Raw genomic sequence first — 19050 nt, forward strand, 5'->3', positions numbered from 1 at the left:
GGCCCAAATGGCCCGAACTTGACTCCCAAATGTGCACAGGGTACTCCACCGTAAAGGGACATCAACGGGGCAGCCAGGCACCTCAGGGAACAGGGGCAGGGGGTGGCAGGGGTGGGGACTTACATCTGGGAGGGAGGCTTGGGCTTACGTTTGGGAGGTGGAGGGGGTTTGGGTTTGCTCTTGGAAGGAGGGGGAGTGGGCTTGGACCGGGGATGTCAGAAGGACCTGGGGCAGCACGGGGCTTCTTCCTCTCTGGGGAAGGGGCACGGGAATGGGAAGGGTGGACTGGGGTGGATTTAGACGAGGAAGGAGTGGACAGGGCAAGGAGATGGGCACGTTTAGGGATGAGACAAGGTGGGCCAGTGGGTTTCAAAAGGTCAACACGGGACAGGAAAAGGTTTTTGGGGGCAGTTGGGGTGGACATGGAGGAAGGTGTGGGAGTGGGGGTAGATGGAGTGCTTGTAACTGGTGTAGGTGTGCTGGACGTGGATGCAGGTGCCTGTACAGTATGCTGAGGTGTGGTGGATGTGTGTTGAGTGGGTGTCTGGGAACATTTGAGTGTCTTGGGAGGAGGCTGGGTGGACACAGTGGGACAAGACAGGCTGCCAGTGTAAATGGATGTTGTCTGGGTGTCTGCAGATCTGGTGAGTGTGCTGCATGTGTCAGTTGGCTGTGTGTATGCCTGTGGTGGGAAGTGTGGTGCTTGTGTTTATCTGTGTGCTTCTTGTGTGGTGAGGTGTGTGCATGGCTGTCTGAATGTGTGCTTTGGATGGGTGAAGGGAGTGGGGTGCTGGAAGGGGTAGAGGTGGTTGTAGGGGGGACGGAAAGACCAGGGACACTGACTACCGTCAAAGAGGAGGCCAGAGCCTGAAAAGATCTCTGTAGGCCAGATATGGCACTGTGAATGCCTTCCAGGTATGCATTGCATTGCTGCATCTGGGATGCTAGCCCCTGGATAGCATTCACAATGGCTGTCTGCCCTACAAAGATGGTCCTCAGTAGGTCAATATCCTCCTCCGTGAGGGCAGCAGGGCTGACAGGGGCAGGGGATGAGGTGCCTGGGGCGAAGGAGATGCCCACCCTTCTGGGTGAGCGGGCACATGCAACTGGTTGGGGAGCAACTGGGAGGGCGGTGATGGTATGGGGGTTAGCGGAAGATGACAGAATGGGTGGGCCCACTAGGGTCTGCCACCACCAGGGAGCTCCCTTCGGAGGAGGTATCAGAGTCACTACCTCCAGTGGTAGTTGCCTCCCCCGTGGTACCCCCCTCACCCTCCAACCCACTGGTCCCCTTGGCCTCCGCAGACTTGCCTCCTTGGAACCGTGGGCCGCTGCATCCCCACTTGCCGGTGCCACTGCTCCCTCGCCAGATGATACTGATGTACACAAAGAACACACAAGCACAGGGGTGGGGAGACAAAACATGAGACAAATCTGTAAATACCTGAATGGATGTACATACTTGATGCACACACACTCCCATCCAGCTTACACACCTTTACGCAGCACCTACAACTATAGTCATGACTATGCCCCTGACTTGTGGCCACTACCCCAGCATAAAATTAATTTCCCATATTACACACGGACCTGATGAACTGTCAGACCTGTCCCTAACCATTTCCATGCCCATGGGGGGGCAGGACTGTTGGGTCCAACGGGCACCCTTTCCTTGTTGGGAGGCCTTCCCCAGCTGGGCCTCACAGATCTTCCTGGCCCAGCGCCACAGGTCCTCCCACCGCTTACTGCAGTGGGTGCTCCACCAGTTGTAGACCCCCAGGGTCCGCACCTCCCAGGCGATGGCCTGCCAGAGTCCCCTCTTCTGTTGGGCGCTGACCTGTATGGGACTCACAGAGAAGAAAAACATACGTCGTCAGGATATGACCATTTGATACAGCTGTCATATCGTCCCCTATGGGACAGACACTTCACAGAATCATTTTACTACCTCACTCACAGTACTGGCCACACAATCTACTCCTGTACAGTTACAAATCAAGCACACATGCACACAGGCATCCGCCACCATCACACACATCCATGAAAGGCAACTGCTCCTCTTGTCACCCATATAACTTGGCATACAGGGGTAGGACCCCGTCCACCAGCTTCTCCAGCTGCTGCGTGGTGAAGGCCGGGGCCCTTTCCCCTGTGACACGTGCCATTGGAGTAACCAGAGTCAGGACACAGTAGCACACTCAGTGGAGTACTTTCATGCACAGGATCCGGGAGTCAAGTGAAATTGGGGTGACAACATGGCGTACGCTCCGCGGCGGTGTGCACTGTCACCGCCTGCGGCAATCATGATAGGCCTAGGTTCCCATTGACAACCATGTAAACCAATGAATGGGTGCACGGTGGGGAACAACGCCTTCTGCCATGACAACTACTGCCAGCGGAATGATGTCTCTTCCACTCCTTCATATCTGGATGGCAGGAGGCTGCCATTTTGCTAGCACGATGTAAATATTTCCTGGTCATGGGCCCCATTAAAGGCCTTCAGGTCCCAACCCTTTCTCGCCTGCCCACATGAGTGTCTGTTCCTCACATCAGTCCAGAGGTATCACTGCATACATGTCCCAAAAGTTGTACATCATACATCGCTTGTGTGTGTCACCAACGTATTGTACAGCAGTTATTCATACACATGTATTGCGTCTGTCCCTCATATGTGTTCTTTCTTCCCCATGGGTACAGACCCATGTGGCGAGGGAGGGCCCCATCTTTGTAGAGACCTCTTGTTGATTTGGAAACCATGGTGGAACGTCACATCATTGTCACCTACAGACTCAATCATACAACAATCCATGACCTATGTGCTTTTTTGGATCCTGTACTGAGACCAGCTAATCGGAATCAGCATGCCATCCCTACTGAAGTGCAAGTGCCCTCTGTACTCCATTTCTTGGCTACGGGCTCATTTCAGGTGACAGTGGGCCTGGGTGAAGGGTTCTCACAGCCAATGTTTAGCCTTGTCCTGTCCAAATTCCTGGATTCATTTGTACACCTGCATACATGTGTCAAGTTTCCCCAAAGGGCTGAACTCCCTGCCATCAAGTCTGGATTCTATGCCTTTGCTAACATTCCCCATGTGATATGTGCCATTGATGGCACCCACATAGCTCTCATCCCTCCAAGTGTGAATGAACAGGTGTACAGGAACAGGAAGAACTTCCACTCAATGAATATACAATTGGTGTATACTGCTGACCAGTTCATTTTGCATGGAAATGCCATGTTTCCAGGATCAGTTCATGATTCCTTTGTCCTGAGGAACAGCAGTGTGCCACACATGATGGAACAACTACAAGGGGACAGATGATGGCTCATAGGTGAGTGTGTGTGACACTGGATTAGTACATAGTGGACAGTCAGGCTGTCTGTAAGTAAGAACAGTTTTTTACAGTCCTGTTTCAACCACTTTTGCAGGTGATTCTGGCTACCCCAACTTGCAACTCAGAGAAAACAGAGATAAAGGAAATGTGGGAAGAGAATTCAGCAGAAAAATCTCTATCTCAGAAATTGTACAGTTTCAGTTTGAAAATCTCTCACATCTGGAAATCAGTTCTTTTGAATGTTGTGACAGGTTGAGTTCAGCTAGCTTGTACTCAAAGTCTAGAGGAACTGTTTGGGTTAGTCTAGGCTTTGCAAACATGTGAAACAGAGTGTTGAAGTCTTCTCCAGAGATTAAGTACCCAGCAGAGTTTGATCCAGAGAGCACAGATATTGTAAAAACAAATATGTTGGATACCTACTATCCAAGAAGACATCCACACCTCAAAAATATGTGTCTATACAAAATTCTGCAACACTACAGGTACAGAACAAATGTGATGGAAAACACTGATGAAGGGAAATATGCTGTAGATGGTTGTGATGGTTGTTTGGTTCAACATGCAAAAGGTAGTTTAATAAGCCATTGAAAACTCCTGAAAAAAGAGAGTTTTTCTACTGAGCTCTTCTGCAACTATTAAAGCTTGGGGTTCTGAAACAGAATTGCTCGGACAATACGACTGTTATGAAGATTCTTTCACCTGTACAAAAGACTCCATTCAGAGTTCAGTGTTTCCAAACTACCTTAAAATGTTAAGTGATGAGATTGAACAAGAACAAACGATCACTACTGAGATAGTAAAGGAAAGCTCACAAAGCAGCCAAAGTTCTGGACCTGGACCTGTGAGTCAAGATCCTCTTGGACAACCTATAATTCAAAATGAAGCCCATATAACTATGATTAAAGTGGAGGATACTATGCTGCAAGCGGGAGTAGAAAATATTGACTTGGAACACTTAGTTGCACAACCAAATAAGGAGCAGAATGATATATATGTGGAAGTGAAAGAAAAAATAGAACATGAATTTCTGCACGAAAAGAATCAATGTAAATGTTCACATTTAAGCCAATCCTACTATATGTCAGTGGACAAGCTGGAACTGGGAAAAGCTTTTTTCATCCAAGGTCTTACCACATATCTACAAAAGACTACAGACTGCATTTTATCATGTGTAGTAACAGCTCTTACTGGATTATCTGCACACAATATCACAAGAGTCACTTTGCATCAAATACTTATGTTGCCTGTAGAGCACAATAATAACCTGGAGTATCAAACGTTGTCTGGAGAAGCCTGTCATGTCATTTCCAGAGATATGAAAAAATTGAAACTTTTAATCATCGATGAATTGAGCATGGTATTAAACCTAATGCAAGCCTTTGCCCATCTAAGAATGCAGCAAATACTAAAAATATAATATGATGTATGTTTTGGTGGTAAACATGTGATTGTTTCTGTACATTTCCTGTAACTGACCCCTGAAAAAGGACAGCCTGTTTTCAAAATACTTCTACATGAAGAAACTCTAAGGAGCATATATAAGAGCCCCTAGCACCACCTTAGCACCACCATAGTGTCACCTTTTTGAAGCTAAGGTGGCACTAAAGTGGCATTTTCCCTGCACCATATTTACAAAGTGGTGCAATGCATGCATGCAAACACCCAGTCAAACACTGATGCATAGACTAACATACCCAGATACATACTCATCCATACACTCATAGTCCCAGGCACACACTTACCCATACACTGGCATATCCAGGAACACTGTGACATGTCTGCTGACATACCAAGACAGACACTGATGCATACACTGATATGCCCAGGCAAGCACTAATGCACACACTGACATAACCAGGTACACACTCATCCATACACTTATACACCCAAGCACACACTGACATACCCACTAACACATTGAGGCAGACACTAATGCATACACTAACACACCCAGGCACACACTGTTCTATACCTTGACATACGCAAGGACTCACTGATGTATACAAAGATACATGCAGGGACATGCTAATCTAGACACTGACACATCCATATACACAGTAATGCATACACTGAGATACCCAGAAAAACACTGATGCATACACTGAAACACCCAGGCACACGCTGGTATATACTTGACACATCCATGGACTCACTCTTCTACACACTAGTATATGCAGGGTCGTACTAATCCAGACACTGACACACCTGGATAGCCCCTATGCATACAATGAAACACCCAGACAAACACTGATGCACAGACAAATACCCAGATATATACTCATCCATACACTCATAGACCCAGGCCCACACTTATGCATAACCTGACACATCCAGGCATACCCTGATATGCCTGCTGACACACCCAGACAGACACTGATGCATACACTGACAAAGCCAGGGACACACTCATCCATACACTCATACACCCAAGCGCACAGACATACACACTAACACACCCAGGCAGACACTAATGCATACACTGACACTGGCAGGTACATTAGTATATACTCTGACATACCCATGCACCTCCTCATGTATACAAAGATACATGCAGGCACATACTAATCCAGACACTGACACACCCAGATAGACACTGAGGCATACACTAAGGCACTCAGACAAACACTTATGCATATACTAATCCAGACACTGACACACCCATATACACAGTAATTCATTCACTGAGACACCCAAACAGTGATGCATACACTAACATACTCATCCATACATGTATATACCCAAACACACTAACCTACAGACTAACACACCCAGGCACACATTGATGCATACACTGACATACCCAGTCACTCAGTCATGCATTTACTGACACACCCAGATACACATTTATTCACCAGAAACAGAATAAAGGAATAAAGAACAAACATATCTCTTTTTGAATAGTTGGTGTGGTTCTAGAAAGAACATTTCTTTTAAAGTTTTCATTTTTTTTTTTTGTATGCTGAAAGAAAAACAAAAATAATAACATGGATGATTATTAATAGCATCAAAACAGTCAGCTATTGATGTAATGTTAAAGCCAACTGGTATCTGGCACCATAAACAATATGTAGCCATGTGCGCCAAATTAGGACACACAGATGCACTGTCACTGTTTCAGAGGTTGAAGGTACTGTCACATTTGCTCCTGATGTAGAAGGATGTTCTAAGATCTTTGATGAATAGTCTTGAGATGTTTCCTTATTGACAATATTCCATGGATATACTTATTACTCGTACCTCATGACAGTTCTTTACCACAGGTATTGCACTTTACAATTTTTGCTGCAACCGTCTTCTCACCTGATGGAATAACAAAAAACGCCAACACCTTGCTTTTTTCCATATGTGGTAGATCCTCTTCTTCCCCCTACTCCAGAAGAGCAGGATCTTCCTGCTCCATAAGTGGTTGTGCTGCAGCCATTGCAAAGACTCAGTAGTGCTCAGCAGGTAGGAATCCAGAAAAAACATTGGTTTTAGTCATCTCAAGTAGCTATAACTCATACCATAAAGTAACTATAACTCTTGCCCCCTCCATGTGCAGTGTTGGCAATAATGAAGCAATTTGAGATGTGTCAATGATGCTATCAATGATGTCATAGAACATCATGACATAATAGAACATGTGTGATGCAATATGGGGAGTAATTAGCAGTCCATAGCGAGGACGTGAGTGCAACAAAGTGAAAAGCCCTAGGTGGTGTCATGAAGTGCACCATGACATTCCTACCCTCCCACAACAATAGTAATAAATAGCATAATAGACTTTGCAAGTTTGCATTTAATGAGATCACAAAAACAAGTCAACATACAAGACACACTCAGGATATACATTACCCATATATGTTGGTTAATAATACGATCTTGGTATTTAATAATATGTAAATTAGGGTTGGTAGTTTTGATTAATGATGTCTTGATAGTATTTCAGATTTGGCACATGTGAATAAAACTTTTATGACATGCACTTTTTGGCTTGATGATTATGATTTTCTGAAGGTTTGGAAGTCTCAGGTGCCTTGTATTGGATGAACAAGTTATATATATCAGAACTGTATGACTTGTTAATGTATCACAAGTACTGAAATTCAATTTGCGTTATTTATCTCATTATTTGCTCACTTGAGCTGGATATATCTCTAGGGGATCTCAATATATAATAAATATATATGAATATGTTTTTGTTTTTGTGCATTTTTAGGAATGAGCATCTCATATGTGAAGTTTGCAACATACAGTAGTTTCTTTTGTATATTTACAAACTAGATGTGTCATGGGACTAGTGTTGTGATTGTAGATGTACATTTTCAAAGATGGCAACCAATGTGAACAAGGCTTGGCAGTAGCATAACCTGTCGTCCTCTATGGACTTTGTGAAACCAATGAACTTGACAGATTTTTCTCAATCTCTGAGTGCCGGTGCCTGCTTGTACCTGAGAACCCATGACATGCTGCTCGCATCTATGCCACCCTTTAGGAAGTGTGTGGTTCCAAATCCATATCAGTGAATTACCAGTAGACAATGCATGGGTCAAAGAAGCTTTCCCTGGGTTTGCAGTACTAGCTCCCTAAATGGCATCCAATTAAGATTAAGGTGTCAATTATCATTGATCCTGAAAAAATATAGCAGAATCTGCCACTTATTCATTGTTATACATTTTCCGCATGATGGGGGAGCAGTTTGGGATGTCTATGGCAAGGGGATCAGAGTGTGCTTACCTTGCCTCTTTGTATGTCATTTTACTTTTTTGTTCAGGGCATGAAGCCCATACCCTGCATTCTGCAATTTTTCTTGCAGCGCCAGTCAGATCCAAAGTTTGAACCATGGACCTGAAAGATACAACAGGAGAAAAGGCTCCATTGTCAGTTAGATTACATTTTATTAATGTCTGTGGGGGTCATTCTGATGCCGCCGGCCTGGCGGGAACCGCCAGAAGACCGTACCGCGGTCAAAAGACCGCAGCGGTCATTCTGAGTTTCCCGCTGGGCTGGCGGGCGACCGCCAGAAGGCCGCCCGTCCGCCCAGCGGGAAACCCCCTTCCACGAGGATGCCGGCTCCGAATGGAGCCGGCGGAGTGGAAGGGGTGCGAAGGGTGCAGTTGCACCCGTCGCAATTTTCAGTGTCTGCCACGCAGACACTGAAAATCTATGTGGGGCCCTGTTAGGGGGCCCCTGCAGTGCCCATGCCAGTGGCATGGGCACTGCAGGGGCCCCACAACACCCGTTCCCGCCAGCCAGGTTCTGGCGGTGAAAACCGCCAGAACCAGGGTGGCGGGAAGGGGGTCGGAATCCCCATGGCGGCGCTGCTTGCGCTGATTCCCTTTTCTGACCGCGGCTTTACCGCCGCGGTCAGAATGCCCCCGGAAGCACCGCCAGCCTGTTGGCGGTGCTTCCGCGGTCGTTGGCCCTGGCGGTCCATGACCGCTAGGGTCAGAATGACCCCCTGGGTCTGCAAAGGATCCTCAAATGGATTGCAAATGTCAAATATATACAAATGTGTTAACCCGATAAAGCTTGCTTAGCAACTTTTTTAAGTGCTTATTACTCGAAAACTCCTGAATAGTTTTATACAAGACCAACAAAACCACAAAGTTCAACTTTAACACAAGTTTTGGTGCATATCTCTCCAATGTTGAAGGTACACACAAAATTTCATATTTGAGGTCTTTTTTCACTGGCTTAACTTTTTTCCCCTTCACGGTTCTGCATGATGTTTGGCATGACAGACCTTGGTAACTACACAAACCAGCTGACAAAGTTGGTGCAAATCTGTCTACAGAGTGAAAACTTCCAAGCAAATCAAAAAAAAACTTTCCAGTACAGTGTGGTAATTACATTCAATGATTAAAAAATGAATCCAATATTTAATTGATATAAAACTTAAGCCGGTTTGGCGGTCTGACCGTCAAATGAAGAGTTTGGCGGTCGGACTGCCAAACAACTGCCGTCTCCGCCGGGAATTATGTTCCTGACGGGCTGACAGTGGTGCAGGTTGGAATCAGCCAGGGCAGCGCTGACCTCAGCACCGCCCTGCTGAGTACAACTTGTTCTCAACCAGCATTTTCATGGTGGTACCACTGCCATGAAGTGGCTGGAGGAGAACAGGTGCAGGGGGACCAGGGGGGCCCTGCTCTGCCCATGTCCTTGGCATGAGCAGTGCATGTGTTCCTCTGCCCAGCACACTTGTAACGCGCACTGTCTGTTGTGCAGTCAGTGTGCATTACAAGGGTGCTAGGGCCCCCTGCTGGCAACAATGTTGCTGCCACTTTCCCGCTGGGTTGAGGGAGGGAAACATTGGTTTTCGCCCATCAGCCCAGCGGGAAAGTCGTAAAGAGGGTGGCGGAGAGGTCAACAGTAAGGAGGCAACCTGCCCATCAGAGGTTTGGCGGACAGGTCGTTCCATCCACCGACCTCGTAACCAGCCCCAATGTCCCTTTTTTGGAACTTGAAAATCTCCAGTAAGATAATGCTGGAAGCTGTAGCCCATGAGAGTTCCATGAGGCCAGATAGCCGTTTGGTGAAGGACCCCTGAACGGATTTACTGCTTCAGAGAAGAACGTTGCCAGAGCTACTGCAAAGTCAGGCTGACCAGCGATGCACTTTGGGCAGATTGATGAACAGATTGGTCCTGGTCTCCTCTCCCAATTTTTAGCCAAACTTGGAAGGTTAGGACTCACTCACACTCAATCCAGGTGTGGGTTCAATGTAGTTGGAGCACTTTCTATAACTCTAGCTCTATAAAGGAGGCTAGCCAACTAGCCCCTGAAGTCAGTCTGATAGCCCTGGATTCAAGAGGAGAAATAGGGCTCAAGTTATGGGGCAGGCCTCTAAGGGTTTGTTAGAAATGGGGTCTCTGGTTGGCAGTCAGTTTGCACTCCGTCCAAGCAGGGACCCTCACTCTAGTCAGGGTAAAGGAGAAACACACCTGGTTGACCCCCGCTCATCCCCTTGGTAGCTTGGCACGTGCAGAAAGGCTTAACCCCAGAAGCAATGTGTAAAGTATTTCTACCAACACATATAGTAATACAGTGAAAGCACTACAAAATGGATGACACATCAGTTTAGAAAAATAGGTAATATTTATCTAAATCAAACAAGACCAAAACAACAAAAGTCCAACATACACAAGTGAAGATATGAATTAAGAAAATAAGAGTTCTAATCCATAGAAAACAGTGAGAATGCTGTTTTTACACAAAAGTAGCTGGTTTGCGCCAAAAAGGAAGCTGCATGGGCGAGCATGTGTCATAAAAGTCAGCAATGCGTCTATTCCCTACTCGCAAGTGAGGCCGTGTGTCATTTCTTCTCCGGTCGGCGATGCATCGTTTGTCTACCTCGCAAGAGAGCGAGGCTTAGATTTCTGGATGGGCACCTCGGGTCTGGGCAGGCTTTGCATACATTTTTCACACCCAGCGATGTTGCATTCGAAATCTGGTTGCACGGTGTCAGGAAACCATGCTGCGTGGGGTTTGAGTCATTATCAGCAGCCGTAAGCAGGTGGTGCGTCAAAAATGTCTCTGCACGGTGGTCTGTGCATGGATTTCTGTCCTTTTCCACCAGTTTCACCTTTCAAGGGCCCAGAGACAGGTTAGGGAACTACTTGGCAGGGCAGGAGTCTCAGCAGAGAGTCCAGGTGCTGGCAGAGAGGTCTTTGATGTCCCTGAGACTTCAACAACAGGAGGCAAGATCAGTTCAAGCCCATGGAGATTCTTCACCAATGGGAAGTCACACAAAATTCAGTCTTTATCCTCTCTCAGGCAGAAGCAGCTACTGCAGGCCAACCCAGCAAAGCACAGTCATAGGCAAAGGGGCAGTACTCCTCCTCCAGCTCTTCCCCTTGGCAGAGGTTCCTCTTGGTTCCAGAAGAATTCTGATTTTCAGGGGTTTTGGGTCTAATACTTATCCCCCTTTCTGCCTTTCAAGTTGGCAAACTTCAAAGGGAAGTCTCTCTTGTTTGCAAGATCCTGCCTTGCCCAGGAAAGGCTCCAGGCTCACACCAGGGGGTTGGAGACTGCATTGTGTGAGGGCAGGCACAGCCCATTCAGCTGTAAGTGACCACTCCTCCCTTTCCCTCCAGCCCAGATGGCTCATCAGGATATGCAGGTTATATCCCAGCTCCCTTTGCGTCACTGTCTAGAGGACATATACAAATTGCCTGTTAGACTTTTCATCCTTGGTGTGGTCTCCCTTAACTTTTTGCCTCTGTTCCCCAGGTTGTTGATGTGTGCTGGACTCTGATTTTACTGTTTTTGTTACTCTGGGCACTTTACCACTGCCAAACAGTGCTAAAGTGCAAGTGCTCCTTTACAAAAAGTGTATGTAATTGGCTTATCCATTATTGGCATATTTGATTTACTAGTAAGTCCATAGTAAAGTGTACTAGAGGTGCCAGGGCCTGTAAATCAAATGCTACTAGTGGGCCTGCCGCACTGGTTGTGCCACCCAGATAAGTAGCTCTGAAATCATGTCTCAGACCTGCCATTGCAGTGTCTGTGTGGGCAGTTTAACTGTAAATTCGACTTGGCAAGTGTACCTACTTGCCAGGCCTAAACCTTCCCTTTTCGTAAAATGTCAGAGACTCCTAAGGTAGGCCCTAGGTAGCCCCAAGGGCAGGGTGCAGTGTATGGTTAAGGTAGGACATATAGTAATGTGTTTTATATGTCCTGTCAGTGAAATGGTGCTAAATTTGTTTTTCACTGTTGCAAGGCCTGTCCCTCTCATAGGTTAACATGGGGGCTACCTTTAAATCTGATTAAAGTGTAGATTCCCGTTGGGAGCGGATGGACATATGGAGTTTGGGGTCTCTGAGCTCACAATTTAAAAATACATCTTTTAGTAAAGTTGATTTTAAGATTGTGTGTTTGAAAATGCCACTTTTAGAAAGTGAGCATTTTCTTACTTATACCATTTCTGTGACCCTGCCTGTTTGTGGATTCCCTGCCTGGGTCAATTTCACACAAAGGGAGCTGGGGTGTAGCCTGCATATCCTGATGAGCCATCTGTGCTAGGAGGGAGGGGAGGAGTGGTCACTCACACCTGAAAGGGCTGTGCCTGCCCTTACACAATGCAGTCTCCAACCCCCTGGTGAGTGTCTGGGGCCTAGCCTGGGCAAGGCAGGATTTCACATTCAAAAGAGACTTTACTTTGAAGTGGGCCTACTTCAAAGGAGAAATTGGATATAAGAAGGGCACCACAAACCACAAACTTTAGAAACCCTTCTGGAAACAAGAGGAACCTCTGCCTGGAGAAGAGCTGAAGAGCTGAGGAGGAAGAGCTGCCCTGCCTGTGACTGTGCTTTGTGGAGCTATCCTTCAGTTGCTGTTTCTGCCAGAGTAAGAGGGAAAAGACTGGACTTTGTGTACCTTCCATCTTGAGAAGAAATCTCCAAGGGCTTGATTTAGAGTTTGCCTCCTGTTGTTTGAAGTCTCAGGGACAGCAAAGATCTCTCTCTACCAGTACCGGGAGTCTCTGGAGAGACTCCTACTCTGCCCTGTGGTGCCCATCCAGTTCCTGGGAGCCTGAAAGGAGAAGCTGGTACCTTAAAAGGAGGAAATCGACGCACAGAGTGTCGTGCGAGGAAAAGATCGACGCAACTCTGATCTGCGGCTGAAGAAATGACGCACCGCTAGCTGCAAATTGATGCTCACCGGAAACACGATCAAAGAATCGATGCACGGAGCAGGAGAAATGACGTGCAGCATCTCTGACGGAGGCTGGGAGATCGCAACCAGCGCTGCGTGGTTCTCGGATCATCTTGTGGCTGGATTTCCGACGCAAGTACCGCTGGGCGTATAAAAACAACGCAAGGCCTGTCCGGACCCGAGAGTGCTGACCGGATCAACGCATCGCTCTCCTGCGATGAGAAGAAATGATGTGCCTCGACCCAACAAAAGGAGAAACGACGCAAGGTCCCGCTCGTGAATAGAATCGACGCATCGCAAGCCCTTTTTGATGCACACTCGCACGTGCGGGGTTATTTTTGATGCACCCAAGGTACCTTTTCATTCTAACATTGTTAGGGCCTGATTACAACTTTGGAGGAGGTGTTAATCCGTCCCCAAAGTGATGGTAAAGTGACGGATAAACCACCAGCCGTATTACGAGTTCCATAGGATATAATGGACTTGTAATACGGCTGGTGGTATATCTGTCACTTTACCGTCACTTTTGGGACGGATTAACACCTCCTCCAAAGTTGTAATCAGGCCCTTAGTGTGTTTAAAACTACTTAAAGACTCTTTTTGCATTTTTATGGATAACTTGACTTATGTATTGCAGATTTTTGTCGTATTGGTCTTGTTTTGTTTAGATAAATATTTCCTATTTTTCTAAACCTGTGTTGTGTCATTTTGTAGTGTTTTCATTAGGTTACTGTGTGTGTTGGTACAAATACTTTACACCTAGCACTCTGAAGTTAAGCCTACTGCTCGTGCCAAGCTACCAAGTGGGTAAGCAGGGGTTAGCTGAGGGTGATTCTCTTTTACCCTGACTAAAGTGAGGCTTGAACAGAGGGTAAACTGACTGTCAACCAAAGACCCCATTTCTAACATAGCCCAACTGTCACTCTGACCCAGACAGGCAGTCCACAACCAGGCAGGGACACAGAATGGTTTAAGCAAGAAAATGCCCACTTTCTAAAAGTGGCATTTTCAAACTAACAATCTAAAAACCACCTTCACCAAAAGATGCATTTTTAAATTGTGAGTTTAGAGGCCCAAACTCCATATTTCTATCTTCCCCTAAAGGGGAATCTGCACTTTTTCTAGAGAATTCACTTTGAAGTGTTTGAAGTTTTCTGCTTCCCTTACCCTGGCTCCAAGCTGGCTGCATGAATAACGCAAGGATGACAAGTCCTTTTTGTGAAGGCAGATCACAATCTATTCAGTTGCAAGTGGTGCTGTGCCCAGCTCTGCCCCCTATCCTGCGGCTTGATGTCCCATACAGGCACACCTATTTTATGGCTGTCTGTGAGGAATAAACAAAGTCCAACTACGCCTAGTCATGTGATCTACAACTGACTGCAGGTACCAAAATGGCAGGAAAATGCCAACTGTTTAAAAGTGGTACTTTCAAAATTGTAACTTAAAATCAGACTTTACCATTGAAGTGGATGTTTAATCACAATTTCTCACACACATAACATGAAGTGTTTACCTATTCCCAATCATAAAAACAGCCCAATGTTATCCTATGGATGAGGTAGACCTCACAGTAGTGAAAAACAAATTTAGGCTTTTTAGAGAAAAACAAATTTAGGAGTTTTTCATTACCAGGACATGTGAAACTTAAAAGTACATGTCCAGCCTTTTAATTACAATGCACTCTGCCCTATGGCCTAAATTGGGGGTGAAATATACAATAAAAGGGGAGTTTAAGGCTTTGTAAGCGGGATATATTGGCATGTCCAAATTAGTTTAGAAACTGCATCAAGCTGCAATGGCAGGCTTGGGACAGTTTTTAATAGAATACTTAGGTGGGTGGCACAATAAGTGCGGCAGGCCCATGAGTAGTATTTAATTTAAGGGTCTCGGTATATGGTATGCAATTCTACAAGGTATAAGTCAATTTTACCATGCTTAATGGGAGAGCCCACCACTTTAGCACTGGTTAGCAGTGGTCAAGTGCAGAGTCTTAGAGCCAACAAAATACATTTTTTTTAGCAAAAAGAAGAGGGTATAGGAAAATGTCTGGGGGGAGACGACCCCTAAGGCTGACAGGTCTAACTACGGGACTGCTCAATGTAGTACTGACAGTGTTTGTCTGTGAATGTTTATCAGTGCAGTTAAGGCAGGCCTGATCCCCATTGTATTGGTTATAGAGCAGCGCTAACACGTGTGTAGAGAGCCATGCGGGCTCTACTATACTTTGTTGCCCCACGAGGTCACGAGGGTGGGCTTTTGCCCAAGTTATTAAATAAAGGTCAGGGCTGCTGACCCAGCAGTTCTGGAGTAACCAGCACAGTGTTGAGTCATTCTGTGGGTCTCAACACAACTCTACAGTGGCGACGAGGGGGGGTCGGCACAATAATCACAAAACCGCACCGAACACTGTGCAGAGGAAGAGAGAAGAGCTCTGACTGCGCGTCGTCTCACCTGCCATCCGGGGAGCATGTGCAAGGTGCACTAGGCGACACTGGAAGACAGCGGCTGTTGGGCCCAGCGTCGGCTCTCCAGCCGCTCTGAAGAGTTGCGCTAGCCAGGTCAGGCGAGGCGCATATGCTGTGGGACACCAGTCACGTGCAGGAGTCCACCATCACAAAGCGGCAAGCGACTCAGCCATGTAGATCCTGGGCCCTGAACGCGAGGACCCGGAAAGGTGGCTACAAGAGTGCCTGAAAAAAAGAACGTGGCAACGCACACCCTTCAGCATGTACACCAGGTGAGTGGACTCCCAAAGACACACCAGGTTATCACACCAAATGCAAGCTGGAGCCTCTTCACGTGGGCTGCATCTGCTGTACTGGGCTGATTAGAAACAAACAAAAAAATCAAAGAGAAACCTAACAAACCTCAAGGAGAGAAAAAGGCTTGACCCTGCTGAGTGTGCAGCAGGTGAAGGACCAGAGGAACACGTTCTTGAGGAAGTACGGCACAAGGAGACGCATAAACACAATAAAACAAACAAACAAAAAAACAATGAGTGACGCAGAGCAACAGCCTGCACCTGCTCCTGCAGGAGCTCACTCATAGGTGGCTGCACTGCCCCCATTCAGCCAGCTAGCAGACCCTGCCACAGCAGTGCCAAGGTGGCGCCTTTGGCTTGGCCACCTAGAGAACTATTTATGTGCAACGAGGGAAAAGCATGGCGCAGTTCGCAGATCGCTGATGCCGCTCATGGGAGGTGATAAACTTCATGAGTTGTTTCACTCACTACCCGACATGGGGGACGCAGCAGATTTTGATGCTGCGGTGGCAGCACTGAACAAACACTTTGACCCTCAACTTAATCCTGATTACGAACGGTTTAAACTGCGCCAAGCCCAACAGACGGAGGCGGAGTCTGTCGACATGTTCTATGCCCGACTGTGAAAACTTGCCAGAATGTGCGTAGGACTCAACCAGCATGAAGAAATAAGGGCACAAATCATCCAAGGGTGCCGTTCAAACATGCTGCGCAAACTTATAATGCAGCAGCCTGGTATATCCCTTGATGAGATCCTCATTCTACCACACTCGCATGAACTCTCCGCCATCCGTGCGGATGCCATGGCGGCCATAAGGGGACAAACCAGGTCAGCAGCACTAGCCCCTCGGCAGCTCGCCATAAAAGAAGGACAGGTAGAAGCCATCCACACCCTCCAAGGCCCAGGGCAGCAGCCGAGCACCTCCAAACAAGGTGACGGGGCATGTGGCAGCTGCAGGTACGAACATAAGCCACTGGGCGGAAGCCCTGCGAGGGACAAAGGGCCAGATGTAGGAAGGTTTCCTTTTGCGAGTTGCAAATTGCGATTCCCAGCGACTCGCAATTTGCAACTCGCAAAAGGAAATGCAGAAAGGTGTCTCAGACACCTTCTGCGACTCGCTATGGGGTCACAAAGACCCACCTCAGAAATATTTATGAGGTGGGTCGCAGTTTGCGACAACATAGCGAGTCAAAGCACTCACGGGGATGGTGGCCTGCTGGAGACAGAAGACCACCATGTCCGTGACTGCTTTTAAATAAAGCAGTTTTTTTTTTTCTCTTTGCAGCCCGTTTTCCTTAAAGGAAAACGAGCTGCAAATAGAAAAAATACCGAAACCTTTTTGTTTCGGTTTTTTTCAGAGTAGGCAGTGGTCCATAGGACCACTGCCTACTCTGAAAAAATATTTTTGTGAGCATTCACAAAAGGGAAGGGGTCCCCTTCCCTTTTGCGAATGAGTTACCATCCACTTCAAGTGGATGGTAACTGCGAGTTGATTTGCGACCGCTTTCGCTGTCACAAATCAACTCTACATCGTGATGCGGTCGCAAATAGGAAGGGAACACCGCTTCCTGTTTACGAGTCGGAATCACATTTTGCGAGTCGGTACAGACTCGCAAAATGTGATTCTGCATCGCGGAAGGCCTTTTGCGCCTCCCAAACGGCGTTTTTCGCCGTTTGCGAGTTGCACAAGGCTTACTACATCTGACCAAAAGTGAGTAACAAGTGCGGCAAGGGGAACCATTTTGCCAAAATGTGCCGGATGGGAAGAGGCAGACCAGGGGATTCCAAAGGAAAGACGGTCACAGTCAAGAACATAGAAAAAGAACGTACACCCCGAACACAAGGGGACACAAAAATGCCTATATTTGTTGTCATTTCATTCACAGGTGGGAGGCAACATAAACAGCGACCATCCCTTATGAGCACTGTCAAGATCAACAATACCCCTGCCACCGTGCTCTTCGACATGGGTGCCTCAGACAATGTGATGGACAATACACTGTACCAACAAATGTCTCCCAAGCCATGGCTGTCGCCCAGCAACACAAAAATCGAAACGTATGGAGGACGGGACCCTCTTCCGCTGCAGGGCACGATAGAGGTGTCCATTACCAACGAAGAACACAGCACCCAAGCCAGATTCTGTGTAGTCAAAGGAGACCGCAGCACTCTGCTAGGATGCCACACTGCTGAGGACCTGGAGCTCGTCTTGTTTGCACGGCAAGTGTATGAGTCACACATGGAGTCCCTCCTCAGGGAGTTTCCCCAGCTGTTCACAGAGCTGGGAAAGCTCAAAGACAAACAAGTCGAATTACACATCGACACGGATGTGACACCAGTGGCGCTGAGGCACCGGAGAGTGCCCTTTCATCTGCGGCCGGCAGTCGAGAGAGAACTACAGATGCCGGAGAGCCAAGGGTTAATTGAAAAAGTAGACGGACCCACCCCCTGGGACTCGCCATTGGTGATCGTGCCTAAGCCCAAACAACCGGGGCCATTCTGCAGAGACTCTCCGATGCGGGCCTCACCCTTCATAGGAACAAGTGTGCATTCTACTGGACTTCAATTGACTTCTTCGGGTACATCTTTTCGAAAGATTTGTTGCAAGTTGACCCCAAGAAGGTAGGAGCCATTCGAAAGGCACCACCTCCTCAAAGTGTGACAGAAGTCAGGAGTTTCCTGGGAATGGCAACGTACAGTGGCCGATTCATTCCCCAACTAGCCACGATGGCAGAACCACTTAGACAGCTCACGAAAATCAACCGCAAGTGGGAATGGAATTCCAAAGCAGACAAAGCCTTCCAGGAAATAAAATGGGTGCTGTTGGACAAGGTGACCATGGCGTATTTTCACCCAGAGAAGCGGACGGAAGTGGGGGTGGATGAAGGCCCATGGGGCTGGTAACTGTGCTAATGCAGGAGCAGCGTCACCAAGAATGGGCCCCGGTATCGTATGCAAGCAGGGCTCTATCGGGGGGTAGAGACCTGGTACGCTCAGGTAGAGCGTGAGGTGCTAGCAATTCGGTGGGCGTGCAAACCCTTCAATCTGTACCTATATGGCCAGGAATTTCAAGTTGTAACAGACCACAAGCCGTTAGTGTCATTGTTTACCAGTTCCATGAGGCTAGCTCCCCCGAGAATTGAGAGGTGGGCTCACCTACTCCAGCTGTATCTCTTTAAAGTAATCTATTGCCCGGGGGCGAGTAACCTGGCTGATTACCTGTCGAGGCATCCCCCGACAACACCATTGAGCGCATCTGAGGACAATGAAGAGGGGAAAGTGGAGAGCTTTGTCAACATGGTAATACAGATGGCT

This window comes from Pleurodeles waltl, chromosome 2_2 (genome assembly GCF_031143425.1).
Source record: "Pleurodeles waltl isolate 20211129_DDA chromosome 2_2, aPleWal1.hap1.20221129, whole genome shotgun sequence".
NCBI lineage: Eukaryota > Metazoa > Chordata > Amphibia > Caudata > Salamandridae > Pleurodeles > Pleurodeles waltl.